Here is a 16,474-nt window from a genome sequence, read left to right as displayed (position 1 = left end):
AAGGAGTGATTCTGCCCCTCTAAAACTACTTAGACTTTCAATTTCCAATTTGTGCGGGGTGGGGGAGGGAAGCCTAGAAAATATTGCTTCACTTTTCTCTTTGCCTACGGTGAATAACCCTTAACTGCTGACTGCTCTTCCTACCTGAATCCATTACTCCATGAACATGAGATACCCCTGCTCTCAGAAGAAGATATTACTTTGTGAAGAGTAGATGTTCTGCACACAAAAGTGCAAAGCAGCTCTAAAACAAACTCACTAACTTAATTCTTAGTCACTTACTTACTAGAATTAGTTATTTGAAGGTCACTTTTGTATTTCAGTAGGAAAACTGAGAGGTTGTTAAAACAGCACATCACACATATCATGAGAAAAATCTTAGACCTTAAAATTAACACATACCACCATAGTCCAACATTCCCATTGATTAATGGTACTATATTTTAGTAGGTATACAGTTAGGACTCTTCATAAGGAACCAAAATATTTTCTGGCTTGCTATCAAGGCCACCATGTAACTTTCCCTGTGGGATGTCTACTCTCTATCTTTACCAAAAACCACTTGTAGACTCATTTGAATTTTGTCATTAATTACAAATTAGTGATCTGAACCTGTGTCTATATATAATCAGTTAAGAAATCACTCACTTTATCATTTAAAAATGTGAAATTTGTTTGAGCTCACTCAAATAATTAGCGGATGAACAGAATTTCCTTACTATTTCACTGACATAGCATGCTTAGCAAAATTCCACTCGTGATTATCATATGCCTAAGCTAGCAAAAACTCATAATTACTTAGTTTCACTATTATTTCAAATTTTTCACAATCTCTTGGGATGTGTCAACAAGGAAGCCTCACTAAGGCTAAGAAAAATGGATTTTTAACATTTTATTCCTTCTAAATGTAAAACAATTAGCATCCTACTGTGTGTAAACAGTAACTTAGAAGCCATGAATGAAGTTAGGAAGTTAGGTAAAAATTTGTTTTTTTCTTACTTCATGTAATAGAGTTTCATTTACAAAAAACAACTTTCGTACATTAATTTGTTTATGTGATCCTATGCTGTCTGCTCAGCACAGAGGGAGGCTTCATAAATGCATATTGACATGCCCACTGTGGGCTTATTCGGAAGGGAGAATTAATCTTCCATTGTGTAGCAGTCAAGATCTATTTAATGGTTTGTCTGCGAAGATCAATACAGGTTCTCTAAGGCATCATGGCTGGCTCCATTCACTCTTGTTGGACAAACAAGCACCGTTTCAAAAGTCAGTTCACGAAAAATCTTTTTCTAGGCACAACCAGCCTTGGGTAAAACTTTTAAGTAGTCTAAGTCTAGATTTCAGTCTCCCAGCCTTCACTTCTGGGCCTTGTCCCTTTTTAGATGTCACTTCTCTCCTAGCTCTCCCCATTAAAACCTATCTTCAAGAAATAATTTGATATATAAATTCAATCCCAACGAGATACACATTGAGTTCAAATGCTTAATGTATTACCACTCTCAGGAATAATTGTATTTCAGCAATTAGGCAGAATTAGTCTCTAATTGTGGAATTTAAGTAATTGAAGATGCTTTAGAGACATGTCAGGAAGTCATCTCAGTGTCCCCATAGACATAACACCGTATGACTCTCCCTACTGCTAAGAGTTGCCTAGAAGCCTAGCACATCCCTCCCTTTATTGCCCAACTAACTCCTTTTCATTCTTCTAGATTCAATTCAAGTCTTGCCTCCTCTTGAAAGTATTTCCCAAGTACTCTCAACTCCCAAGGAATTCCATGGTCACCTCTATTTCAGCAGTTCTTACAGTTAATTGCTTTTTCCTGTGTTGCCTCTCTCCCTATTAGATGTCTCTAAGAGCAAGAACTACTGCTGTTAATTTCTGACTTCCACCACTTAGTAGAGTTTTGGGGGCCTTCATAGCTCTCAACCTCCACCCCAAAATTACATAAATGGTAGACAGCAACCAGGGCAATCAGCTCATTCTGCCTTTTATCTATTATAAGCCGTTGAGAGAGGTATCCCGTAATGGTGGACCGGGCAGTCATAGGAAAGGGGTAGATGGGCCAGGTTACAGAGGTGCCTCTTCTCCCTTTCCCCAAAAGGTGCATTCCCTAAAGTCAAGAAAGCATGAGATGTTTGAAGAAATCAGTTTAACAGTTTTGAAGTAACGTTTTGTTGAACGAGTTCAAGCTAGTCTGGAGGAAAACAACACTTATCTTTTCCAAAGTGAGCTAATTGAGCAGAGAATGATCCCTCTAAATCAGGGGTTGGCAAACTACAGCCCTTGGGTCAGAGCTAGCTCATCACCTGTTTTTGTACTGCCCATGAGCTAGGAAGAGTTCTTACATATTTAAATGGTTATTTAAAAAAATCAAAAGAAGATTTCGTGATACATTAAAATTTTGTGAAATTCAAATTTCAGTGTCCAAAATAAAGTTTTATTGGATTACAGTTCCCCTCATTCCTTTATGTAATGTCTGTGGCTAGTTTTGCACTACAATGGTAGAGTTGAGCAGCTGGGACAGAGACGATATGACCTACAAAGACTAAAATATTTCCCATCTTGCCCTTTATAGAAGAAGACGCTAAATGAGTATATTAGGAGTAACATAGCCAACCTGGTGGCGTTGTTTACTTCTCTTTGAAAAAATAATTCAGAGACAATTGAGAATGAAAAATAAGATTCTCTTAGGCTTGAACAGAGTCAGCCATTGGGGTTTTCCTGTGTAGGGAGAATAGCAGGAGGTGGAAACAAGATAATTAACAGCTGTTGGCAGTAGAAGTTAGATCAGAAAGAACCAGAAATCCAAACAATAACCTTAGGCATGTTAAAGGTAGGAGGAAAAAATATATAAATATTTAGAAATCTGAGATAATGAGAATTCAATTATTTTTTATTGCTGTACCTTCCTTCCTTAACTGTGAGATCTTTAAAAAAAAGAACCAAGTATTCAATTTATGATCACCATTAAATTACCCGACTCACTGTAAAAAAAAAAAAAAGAAACAGCAATAATAAAAAAAAAAAAAAACAGTTACTGCCCAGTAGATTCCTTCTCATGGCAACCCAATGTGTTACAGAATAAAACTGCTCCATAGGTTTTTCTTGGCTGTAATCTTTATGGAAGCAGATTGCCAGGCCTTTCTTCCATGGTGCCTCTAGGAGGGTTCAAATTGCCAACCTTCATGTTAGTAGTTGAACACAAACCATGAATACCACCAAAGGACCTACCCCCACTCAGGAACTAGATACATTTTTGACAAAAGAAGGAAAGGAGGCAGAAGGGTAGGAAGAAAATTATATTTTAAAAGGATATTTGCTTTTAGCTTTTATTATTTGCTTTAACTTTTTTCCTTTTTTATATATGGAGTTCACTAATTTAAGTCCTTTGATCTAAGCAGACAGATTTATTTGTATGTATAAAAACACTAACTTTAAGTAGCGTTAAAGTGTTAAACTTAAAACTAGTTTTAAGTGTTTTTCTTTCTGCTTTTTCAATTTTAAGCTGCATTTGGCACTATGAAAATCAGCCGCCACTGACCACACAGTGACTGCTGTTAGAGGTTAAGGCATCGAGTTGAGAGGGAGAGAAAGCTCCAAACAGGCTTTACCTGACCATTGTAAACAACCCATTATCATAAACCCTCATTAGCAGCAGAAGCTTCAAATTGTCAAACAAATTTTAAGAGTATTCTAGCTACTCATGTTAATGACAACTATAATGGAGACGCTATGTTTTTTTGTTTTTAATTTAGAGCACACATCACATATTTTCATTTTATTGCCAAAACCTTCATCCACAGTCTTGTATTCTCCTCTATGCATAAGAATATTTTTTCTTTATTTAAATTTATAACTAACAGCCAAGCTCTGACATGTTTAGCTATAGACTTTCTATTTTCATTACCGTAATAAAAAAAGCAACAACAAAAACGAGAACTTCTGCAACAAAGAGGCCCATGAGCAACCAGACTAATTGTGGAACCATGTTCATTTTTAAAGGCAACTTGGTTTTCACACTCACCTGCCCTTAAAATATGACTTTAATTTTTTAATTGATTACTAATGGCATTTCAGTGACCTGCTGAAGGATGCAACTCTGAAACAATTTCTTCTAATTAAGAGCCTCTTGCCAGCACTTAGTCACCACGCGCCTTGGAAGCCCCAGGGACCAGCTTTTATTACTCGTTGTGCCCATTTCGTACAAGGAGAACATTTTACAATCATCAGACCTAATTGGACATCTTTATAATCTTCCTTCATGTTTGGCATTTTTTTCCTCACTCTGTCACAACAGATATTTTGGTTCTTTAGCTCATTCTCATTTACGAGGGATTCCAATGGGCATCCTTGACAGAAACTGAAATGCCTCTAGCCTGCTCTAGAAGACGGTCCAACTTTTCCCTACTCCTTAAGGTAGAAAGAAGCCCTGGTGGTGCAGTGGTTAAGAGCTCAGCTGCTAACCAAAAGGTCAGCAGTTCATATCTACCAGCTGCCCTTGGAAGCCCTATGGGGCAGTTCTACTCTGTCCTATAGAGTTGCTATGAGTCCAAATCAACTCCATGGCAACAGGTAAGGTAGAAAGGCTGATTTGCTTGTAGTATTTCAAAAAACAGGTGCCATGGCACACGGCGCTGCTGCCTGGAGAGGTCCTAACTGCTTTGTCCTAACAGTCTCGCTGCTGCGGCTTTAATTTTCATAACATTTAATTGGGGCTGCTTTTAGGGGAAGGCTGGGGACACTCTACAAAATAAAGCTCTATATCTGGGTCATAACATCTTAGAAACAGAATGGACCTTAGTAGTGAGCAGTGATGAGATGAGCAGAGGATGGCTTTAGAGAAAAAAAGCCCTTGGGTTCCATTTTGGTTATTCCTGTTACTAACTATGGAGATCCCAGCAGGCTGCATTTTCCAGGCTGACTTGTCAGCTAGTTTTCTGCCAGTTCAATGATGGGAAACATTGGCAGGAGATTGGAAGGAGACTAGGGGACTAGCCAGGGTATTTCTCCTCCCTCTTTGCATCCTCCACTGTAGCAGCTGACCCTCCTCCTTGGCTCCACCTTCTTCCATCAAGGCCTGGTGAGGATCTATTTTTTATTAGAGGACTCTACCCTTGGGCTTAGACTGCTACGAATTTCCGGAATGATTTCCAGACCCTTGTTTGGTTTTTCAGCTCCTCCATTACCTGTGTAAAGAAAGCCCTCCATTGATTCCATTCTGTTGTTACTACTTGACTTGGTTGCAGTCTTCCTGGTTAGACCCTGAATACAAATAATATTATTTTAAAAGCAAAGTGTTATGCCTATAGTCTGATATAATTGCCAGTAAAATTAAGTATAGATAGGAACATACAAAGAGATATACATAATTATGCATTACATGGGCTTGGAATGTGGGATAGTTTCTGGAATTTTCTTTTTAATTTCTAGTGTCAACTTATTTTCATAGGATTTGTTTCCTCTTTCCTCCTAAAATGAAGACTGGATTTTTTTTTTTAATACAATTTTCTTTTAAGTTTGTTTATTGTTTAAGGAGGCATACTGTTTTGTTCTGTTTTTTGTTTGTTTTGTTATTTTTAACTATGTACAGTCAGAGGGCAACCACAAGAGCATTTTCAGACAGAAATCTGACCAATTAGAACTATAGAGGTAGAGCCATGAATTTATCTAAGAACCTCTCCATTTATGTTTTTCCTGGATATGCCCTAATTTACATAGTTAAGAGAAAGAATAGCCATTCTATCAATGGTTTAACCTCCTAAGAAGAAACAATAAGAATCTAAATACAAAATGCATATAATACGTTCATTCAGTTTTAGAAGATAAATTGTCTCGCATTGATCAGAATAGAATTATTCTAAATCGTCTCAAACGTAAATATAGACCCTTGGATTCTCATCAAAATCAAACTTTGTTTAAGGCTGTGAAATCTTTCTAAGTTCAATTGAAGGCCAGGATTTGAGTGGAAATGCCTGGCTGTCTTTGGGAGGTTAAATTGCATCTTCTCTGATTTCACCTCTTTTTATATTTAAAGAGCTGTGATGATTTACATGAAACAGAATCATAATAAATTATTCATGCTTAAAAATTTTGGGGATTTTTTGCAGAGAAGCTGTCCCTGGTCAGTGACTAGGCAGAGTGATGCGTAGATGAGGAAGGAACAATGCAAGCAGGCAGCCTGACTGAACAACCAGCGGGAAACTGCTCTATGGTGGTCAACTCCAAACTGGACCCAAGCCTCCAGCACAGAACACACTGAGCCCTGGCCTGGCCTGGGGTCGTCACCTGAGTGAGGGGCTACCGGCTGGTCATGGGATTGCTATTAGATCACATCTTGGTACTTGGGAATAGGAATAGTGTGGGCATGGCCAGGTCTACTAGGAGGAACACAACTTGTATTTGTTCTACCAACATCTTGGTCAGACACTGCTACCTCTAAAACACAGTCTAATTCTCTGCCCAAATAGCCAAGTCCCTACCTCCAGTAAGGAGCTCTGGTGGCTCAATGGTTAAGCGCTTGGCTGCTAATCAAAAATTTGGGGTTTCAAACTCACCCAGGGGTTCCACAGGGGAAGGACCTGGTAATGTGCCTCTATAAAGATTACAGCCCAGAAAACCCTATGGGGCAGTTCTACTCTGTTACATGGGGTCGCTATAAGTCGCAATTGACTTGACGGACCAAACAACACAACAACAGTGATCTCTGGTATGGTTAGTTTTTTGCACTTTTCTGTGTATTAAGAAATAGACAATAGATGGTAAAATTTCCAGAACTTCCTGAGCTGAATCAGAAACAAGGGATGTGTTAGGTCATTACTGGATAATCCGTAAGTAACTTAGAAAGTACAGTCCAAAATAAAACAGATAAATACTTAAAGACACCTTATAGGTGTCATGAGGTCTATAATAGCTAATGGGTTTTAGCCTGTGTAAACTCAGGTGAGAAAAAATGAAAACATTCTCAATAAATGTCTGCACTTCTTGCTTTAAGCTGCCTAGATGACAGTCTTCTCTAAGGCTGGCATAAACCTGGCAACCAGCTCCTCCTTCTTCTCATGACAAAAGCACTTAAGAGTCGTTGAATGGATTTCAAGCAGTGAACAATTTCACAATTTCAGTGGTGTCAGGAAGTGAAAGAAGTGGTTGGTTATAAGGAAACAGATTTATGAACAGAACTGTCAAAATGGCATAGGGATTTGGCTCTGTGGGTGACAGCTTGCAGGGCAGCAGCAGTGACTTGGAACCATGCACAATGGGGAGATTCATCCAGCAGAGTTACCTTTCAAAAGATGGAAGAGATGGAAGAAACAGCAGCAAGTGACTGAAGAAAACCCCCAGTGTGATAGCAGCTCTGGCCATGTTGCAGATGAAACCCCTTGGGATACAAAATCACGTCATACATCTTATGGAAGATGGTGCTATCAGCCTGTAGCCAAAATGGCCAGCCATTTGTTGGGCCCTTGACTTGCTTGTGGATATACTCCCAGGGTATAACCAGGGAGGACTTTGTTAAGAAAAACGGATACTCAACAATGGGATTTTCAGAGTTGCTAATGTCCCTTCTCTATGTTTAGCAGCTTCATGAAGAACAGAGGGATATGGGGGACTCAGCAATTTCCCAAGATAAGTGAGATTCAGAGAACAAGGGATCAGCATTTGTTCAAATTGTTGTGCTTTTGAAGATTGAAAATTCTGTCATATTTAGGGGGATTTGTGTTTCAAAGTTCTGGTCAGATGCATGTTTGTTAAGCATGCCACAGTGGAATACAGGTAGAAACTGGAAATTTCCTGGTTTCTCCATTTCTCTGTTTCCACTTAGAATCATCTAGGTTAAATATGATTTTTCTGGGTATAAAAAATAAGATTTATTGACCATGCAGAACTAGGTAACACTGAGAATTTCATCTAAGTACTCAGAGAGGAATTTAGTCACTACTGAAAAAATGGAGATGAGAAAAATTGAGACTATGAGATGATGCCGGGTCTGGGGAAGTAATAGGAATTCTGGTTAAGAGAAATAGAATGGTAGATGTGTATCTCCCTTTGCTCCCTCCCATATTTATTGTTTACCATCAGACCTCTCCCTGGAAGATTTATCAAAGCAATAAACATTTATTGACTATTTGCTAGGCACTGGACAAGGTCTCTGCTAGCCTTGGGTTTGTAATGATGACATGATCCTTGACCTCACCGACCGCAGGGTTTAGTGGGAAAGATAAAACTGTAAAAAGCTAATTGTACTCTACTAGTTGCAAGCAGCTTTGGAAACACAGAAGAGGGGGAGAACATTGCTCTTATGGGACAGAAATAAAATACTAAGGAAATTCTCCAAATAAGAATTTATGTTTGAGCTGAATCAGTGTCAGTTAGCAGTCCACCCTAAAAATTATGCAGTGGGGATGGAAAAGGGATATTCTAGAAGGAACAGTGTTACAAAGGTATGGAGAATGGAAGGACATAGTATAGTCCAGTAATAGAGAGGTATTTGTTTCCATTAGAACATAGAGTATGTGTGAATGAGCAATGGAGGATGAGACGGCCAAGTCATGAAGAGCTGTGCATATCATGCTAAGGAGCTTAGTCTTTTTCCTGCAGGTGATGGAGAGACAATGAAGGCTTTTATACAAGGGAATGACATGATCAGACTCAGAGATACGTGAGGCTGAAAGGATAGCCTCGGCAACAAAGACTAGGATCCTGAAGCAGGAGAGAGGGGAGAATGTTTCCGGTGGTCCTACAGCTGGGAAAGCCAGACCCTAGTGTTTTTTAATGTGTGCCTCATAGGAATCCATTGTACATACATTTGCATAACTCTTAAAAATCGAAGAATAAAATAAGTGTTACAAACATGGACTCTGAAAAGCATACTTTGAAAATACAACATTCATTAAAAGAGAGTGTAAAGAATTTCACTGATAGTATTCATTTAGGTTAAAACATTTTATTAGGATATTAGGTCACAATCAAATATTGCATTCATAACCTTTAAAGCCCTTGTTTTATTATATAATAGGCTAAAAACAAGAAAAAAAAATGAAACTGACAAGGCTTTAGTTTTTCTTTTTTTTAAGGCACAGGCTAAATAAAGGACATAGTGAGTAAACCCTACTGAAATCTAGTACTGAGTGAGTGCTTATTGTATAAATGTGAGCAGATGAGCTAAAAGCATGTTAACTCCTTTCTTGGATTCTCCCCCTTTCTACACACAAACCCAATCCTCTAATTTCCCCTTAATTTTCACACTAAGGGCCCTGCTTAAAGGGTGTCTTGTTTAAAATTACACTTTAGCAAGTTCTCACATTACAGAAAATGACTTATCTTTCTAACAGAAACACAAAATGCTGTCAGAATTGTTTTGCATCTTTCTGGAAACACCTTCACCATAAATAATTTATGAAATTGGTGTGATTTTTTTTTCCTGTTCAACTATTTCTAGAGGAATAAGCTGCCCAAAATATGTCCTAAATATTGAATGTGTGTAGGCAAAGATAAGGAATCGGTACAGGCAATTTACTGGAGATACTTTTCTCCCTCTCAGCTTGTGAAAACCAGAAAAGAGCCTGGTTTCCAAACTTTCATTTATGTTTTTATGCCCCCTAGTGGATATTTTGTATATTTGCAGTTGTAAAATAATGGTGATATTTTTATAGCATTTCTTTTGGACAATGTGTTTTCAGACTTTGTATATTAACAATATACATATTAATATTCCCTTGTATGTGTAAATCAGAAATTTATAGCATTATTTGGGCCATAATGCTTTTTATTGTTTAATAAAAGCTGTGAGAACTCTTTTCTGGAATATGTATATGAAAACGTACGCTATCGTGGAGCTCCCTGACCCATCTGAATTCTGTCCATGGATTCACTATGTGTCCGTGGATCCTGGGTAAGAACCTCTAATTTAGGTAGGAGGACTTCTGACTTCCCCTTTCATTTATTCGATGCTAAAATTATTAGCGTCATGAAAAAATGGAAAAGATAAGAATATATATATATATACTTTTAAAAGAATTGTTGTTGTTAGTTGCTGTCAAGTCAACTCTGATTTATGGTGACCCTATATAGAACAGAATGAGACATTGCTTGGTCCTGCTCCATCTTCATGATCACTGTTATGCTGGAGTTCACTGATGCAGCCGTTGTGTATTTTGAATGACTTTGAACGCAGGGCACTCAGCTTCCAGCACTATAACAGACAATATTCTGTCGTGATCCATAGGGTTGTCATTGGCAAATTTTTATAAGTAGATAGCTAGGCCTTTTTACCCAGTCTGTTTTGGTCTGGAGGCCCCACTTACACTGGTATTTGAAATACCAGTGGCATAGCTTGAAGCATTACAGCATCATGCAAGCCACCACAGTACAGCAAATTGACAGATGGGTAGTGGCTTAAAAGAATAAACCAAAAACCCGTTGCTGTCAAGTTGATTCTGACACACAGCAACCCTATAGGACAGAGTAGAATTTCCCCATAGTGTTTCCAAGGAGTGGCTGGTGGGTTCAAACTGCCGACCTTTTGGTTAGCAGCCAAGATCTTAAACACTGCACCACCAGGGCTCCCAAAAGAATAGTAGCTCATAAATTGGCTTAGATTTAAAGAGATGAGGAGAACAGATATTTTAAATAAATATGTATGTGACAGAGTCCAAATAAATTCCAAGCTTTCCAACAGGGCCAGGATAGTCTAGTGAAAGGGAAGATAGAGAAAAAGAGGCAAAATCAAGGCAGCTCTTTAGACAAATATTAATTTTAAAATGTCAAAGAGAAATCTGACTCTTGTCAAAGGAATACCAGGGTCCCTTTGGCAAGCAAGTTCTGTACACAAACAGGTGTTATATAGGAACACTCAAAAATAAAGTTGTTTGCTCTTTGCAAACATTGCAGCTACTATGAAAATTATCCATCAAACTGTGATCCTTCTAGAATTCCAAGCTTATGGCAGAAAATCCATGAATAACATCACTCCTGAGATCCTAAGGGGTAGAATTATTAGTTGAGAAGTGATCCAGTTTCCAGGTCAGAAGAAATTGTTTCTTTGGCCCCTCTGACTAGCACTTGGGTCTAAAAGGAAAATTTAAACACAAAATCAATCATTAAAACACACACAATCAGCTAATTGTTTTCTCCAGAATGTTATACACATCCACTTACTTTCATCTAACTTTTAAAAAAAATACCTATTTTTCAAATGCCTACAACCCCAAATACTGATTCACATCCCATATTAAGTTGTGTTTTTAACTACTGAAGTCATTGAAATGAAGTCTTTCTTGAGCCAGCACCTGCCCTATACAACATACAGGATGCTTCTGGACTTCTGTGCAGCTGGTCAGAATCCATTCACTCGATTCTTTATACCTAGCAATTGAAGACTTTTTTATTGTAAAAAGAAAAAGAGAGATTGAATTACATAAGCATTGAGGTTTGTTTTAAAATCAACGTTTTCTTCTTGTATGAAGATCTCTGCTACCTTCATAATTGTTTTTAAAATACATGGTTTTTGTTTTCTCTCTTAGTATCTAAGGGAAATAGCTTCACAGAACAGAAGTCATGTCTTAGCTGGAGAAGCTTGCCTTATGTAACGTTTCTCCTTTGTAAGGAGACTACATTTATACTCTTCAAATAAAAAGAGAAGAAAAATAGAAGTGAAGTGAATAGGACTAGTAAGGTAACAGGATTGTGTTCAAAGAATGTGTAAGAAAATTCAAGGAAATATTTCACCATTTGAAATCTAAACACAGCTACACTCTAGCCATCAAATTTCTGGAAAAATTCCAAATAGGGAAAAATTGAATAAATGTTAATAAAATTTGGGTTAAAATATATTTAAAATCTATGCATGCTTTCCAGCCTATTCCGCTATGACTTGATAACTGAGAACTTATGGCTTCGTTCTAGGTCTTTCTTCTGAATTAACCAGGTTTAACCATTATTTTGACATTGAGAAAACAGACTGCATACCAGGCGGCCAAGATTTTGCATGAATCTTTCACATGATATTTGAGATTAAAATCTTTGAGAACCAAAAATCAACTCTCTTCTAGAGAACTGGTCCTCCATTCAATGTTATCTGTAACATGTGGCAAAAGATGTAATATTTACCAAGTATTTGGGAGCAATATGTTCAAATTTGAAATGAACATTTTTATGTGAGTGACACGTCCATATAACTGATGTGAGAAGAAAGGAGAGCAATAAACGTAAATCTTGGCAGATGTCCAGGGTAAATAAGGAGCTGAAGGAAAATGGGGGGACTGTCTTAGTCATCTAGTGCTGCTCCAACAGAAATACCACAAGTGGATAGCTTTGCAAAGAGAAATTTATTCTCTCACAGTCCAGTAGGCTACAAGTCCAAATTCAGGGCATCAGCTCCAGGGGAACGCTTTCTCCATCAGCTCTGGAGGAAAGTCCATGTCATCAGTCTTCCTTTGGTCTGCGAGCTTCTCTGTGCAGGAACCTCAGGTCCAAAGGACGCGCTCTGTTCCCAGCACTGCTTTCTTGGTGGTCTGAGGTTCCCATGTATCTCTGCTCACTTCTCTCTTTTATATCTCAAAACAGATTGCATTAAGACACTAATCTTGTCGACCTCATCAGTATAAACTCATCACAGTGATAGAATTTACAACACGTGAGGAGATCACATATAATCTCATCATAGTGGTAGAGTTTACAACACATAAGGAAATCACATCAGATAACACAATCATACAATACTGGGAATCATGACCTAGCCAAGGTGCTACCCACATTTTTTGGGGGACACAATTCAATCCATGACAGGGACTCTGCTAGCAACATGGTGAATACAGGGGAGAGGGAAAACTTAGATGAGACAGGAGAAAGTAAAAGAAGAAATATGCGGAAAAGCTTCCTATGACCTAACAAATCGCAAGTCTGCTCATTTCTGTTATATAAAACTCTTGGTTATTATTCTCTTTTATTATGCTATCTTCTCCCCTGTTTTCTTCTATTTTTAAAAGAATTCTATATTTACATTGGAGCCCTGGTGGCGCAGCAGTTAAGAGCTCGACTACTAACCAAAAGGTTGGCAGTTTGAATCCAACAGCCACTCCTTGGAAACCCTATGGGGCAGTTTTACTGTGTCCTATAGGGTCACTATGAATCGGAATCAACTCGATGGCAATGGGTTTTTTTGGTTTTTATATTTACATTATTTGATATTATAGGCCCTAAGTAGTTTTTTCATCAATTGTATTAAATATGGCGGGGAAAAGTCTGAATGAAAATAAAACCACATCAATGCAATGTTTTGGGGTAACTTTTTGGGAAATGGGTTTTTGAAGACTGGAGAAATAATATTCAACTCTGAAGACAAGCAGAACAAACGGAATGTATAATAGTGCTTGGCTTAGCATAAATTTAAGAATAACGATTCAGAAAAATGAAAGTATGCGTTCATATGGAATATAAAGAATAAAATTCCAACCGGTAAACAAGGTGCCCGAGATAGAAATAATCATGAAAGGATGGACTTATTGCAGGCAATACTTACACACTTTAAATAACAATTTAGCCACTATAAGTATCACTTCTCGTTATAAAGCTTTTTATTCTGAAGCTTTCTTCCACCAAGCTTTAAAGAAATAGGATTACTTAGGTATATAATGCTATTTTGCTCCTTGCTATGAGTTTGAATGCTAGTTTAAAGGTCCTCTGTTTAACAAAGGAAAGCAGCTGGTCTCACCAGAGAGATATTTCTCATTCCCAGCAGATTCTGTGCCCAATTCCAAGTTTATAGATAAGTTTTCTATTTCCATTCCTCAAGGTCATTCCTAAATGAGAAGAGACACAAAAATGGACAATGTAAGAGGGTGAGATACAAATCACACTGTGCATTTTTCTTTATTTTCCAACATATTCAAATTGGTGAAATATGCTTAAAAGATTACAAATATCAACAGCAGTCCAATCTTGAAAATATAAGGGGAGCAGGGAGAAGAGCCCAAAGGGTCATATATACATTTCCAAGAGGTGTGTGGAAGGGTGGTGCTTGGCTAACTGAAAAACTGGAGGTTTGAGTCCACCCAGAGGTGCTTCAGAAGAAAGGCCTGGCAATCTGCTCCCAAAAAATCAGCCATTGAAAGCCCTATGGAGCATAGTTATATTCTGACACACATGGGGTCGTCATGAGTCAGAGTTAACTTGATGGCAACTGGTGTGGAAGGAGGTAGATTGTGCTCCTGGGAATCAGCCAAGGTCTCAGGCTGCTGTCACGTGACTAATCACAGGAAAACCTGGACTATCTTAGCAGCCCTGCCTGTTCTGCCCCTTTGTGCTCTCTCGCCACTCCCTCTGCCTTGTCCTCACAACAGGACCATCCTCGTTTGCTGTCACATGGGAAAACTCCTGTCTCTCTACCCAAGGGTAAAAAGATGAAAGATGCTTTATTCATTTGTCCAGGGTCCCTTTCCCTGAGTCCCCAAATCTATCTTCTCCCTTCTTCCTTTAGGCAGAGGCTTTCTGTGTACATAATTCCCCAACTCCTGCCTGCCATATGAACTTACCAGTCTTTTGTCTTATTGTACTGTTACTGAGCATTGAGTCCATACCACACAGTGTAGCCCTTAATTTTTCTCTAATAATTACAAGTGTGCTGACCTTGCCTACTCCGTGACATAGTAAGACTAGAATACAAAAAGCATTTAATAAGTACTCAAAAAAACCTGAAACCCATTGCCGTCCAGTTGATTTCAGCTCACAGCGACTCTATAGGACAGAGTAGAACTGCCCCATAAGGTTTCCAAAGAGCAGCTGGTGGATTTGAACTGTCGACCTGTTTGGTTAGCAGCCGAGGTCTTAACCACTGTGCCACCAGGGCTCCTAATAAATACTAGTTTTAAAAATCTGTCAGGAACAAGAGAAACTACATGAGGTATTTATTTAGCTATTCAACGCTTATTTTAATTATATGAACTCACTTCCTGTCCCCTCTGACCATAACAACCAAATAATTGAGTTTTTATTTACTTTCCTTCTTGAGAAGCCCTTTCTAAATCTTAATTGATAGGCATAAAATCAAATTCCTTTTTGTTTTTAAGCTGTGTGTGTTGTAAGTAGAGTGTGTGTGTGTGTGTGTGTATGTATGTGTGTGTATGTATGTGTGTATGCCTATTGCATAATCAGTGCAAAGGGGGAAGAAAAACCATAGCCGTGGAGTCAATTCTGACTCCTAGCGACTCTGTAGGACAGAGTAAAACTGGCCCATAGGGTTTCCAAGGCTGTACATCTTTACAGAAGCAGACTGCCATATCTTTCTCACGCTGAGCCGCTGATGGGTTCCAACCACCGACCTTTCAGTTAGCAGCCAAGTGCTTAACAACTGCACCACCAGGCCTCCTTAAAGGGCAAAAAAGACGTGTATAATATATGGCTGTGCATTAATGTGAATCATGGCAGACAGAAATTGGCTCATGTGCATACTGCATTTTAGAAAAAGGAGCTGACTTTCCAGTCCTGCTCATGGTATCCTTACAGTAAGAAAGTCCTCATACCTTTTTCATTCATATTCTAAATTCCTTTAGATTTGACTGTTTCCTCATTAACATAATCTGCACATTCTGATTTAGCTTCTCAGATGGCTGGACTGCAGGCAAAGACCCTGAGCAACTGGGTGGCTGGTAGTCCCATTTATTTAGAGGTGGCCAACTGTGGGAGGAAAAAGTTTGGGGGAGATGGGCCAAAGGGACAAATGAAATTAGAGTTCCATTTTGGTGAGCCAAGTTTTAATTGGCTCTTAGACGTCCAGTGTAGGGATAATCACAAAAGACTACAGGAGATATGAGTGAATTTCAGGGAGACATCAGGACTAGTAATATAAACCACAGAATCGGCAGCATCTAGTTTAGAGCTATAGGATGAGGTGAAATCACAGAGGAAGGGGGTTTATATGAAGACAAGAGGACTCAAGCCTCAGCCTTAAATTACTCCAAGATGTAAAAATTAAAAAAGGAAAGGAGCCAGAATAGAAGACAGAGAGGAAGCAGTCAGTGAACCAGGAGGACCACTAAGGAATTTTCTAATACAGAAGCCAAGAGCAAGAGAATGTTTCAATGGGAGGGTGGACAATTATGCCAAATGCAAATGAAAGTAAGATTAGCATGGAGAAATGGCCATTGGATTTCACAAGTACAGGTTAATGGTGACCTTGAAAAGTTTATTTTATAAGTGATCATATCTCTTGAAAAGAAAGTGATATACTACTCTTTCCTCTTAAATTTCATAACAAATCCAATGTTTAAAAAAAAAATAAGTGGCAAATGTGTTATCTAGAATATAAAATTCAGCAAGGAAATATTGACTATCAAATAAATATAAAGAGCCATGCCATATTATATAAAGTACAAATCGAAGTGCTAACATTAAGCCATGTGGCTTAAAATATTTTCCAGTCAGAGATTTCCTAACTGTTAGAATCAGTTTCTGCCAGGGTGAAAGACAGACTTTATA

The 16,474-nt window shown here is 38.3% G+C and overlaps 1 protein-coding gene across 1 annotated transcript in view; it reads left to right on the top strand.

The window, feature by feature from the left end:
* KCND2 (potassium voltage-gated channel subfamily D member 2) overlaps positions 1–16,474 on the top strand; it is a 547,558-nt gene that overhangs the window by 508,881 nt on the left and 22,203 nt on the right. The window lies entirely within an intron of this gene.

Source organism: Trichechus manatus, unplaced genomic scaffold (assembly GCF_000243295.1).
Source record: "Trichechus manatus latirostris isolate Lorelei unplaced genomic scaffold, TriManLat1.0 scaffold00167, whole genome shotgun sequence".
NCBI lineage: Eukaryota > Metazoa > Chordata > Mammalia > Sirenia > Trichechidae > Trichechus > Trichechus manatus.
The sequence above is the reverse complement of the archived record's forward strand: the minus strand, read 5'-3'. Positions and strand labels throughout refer to the sequence as shown.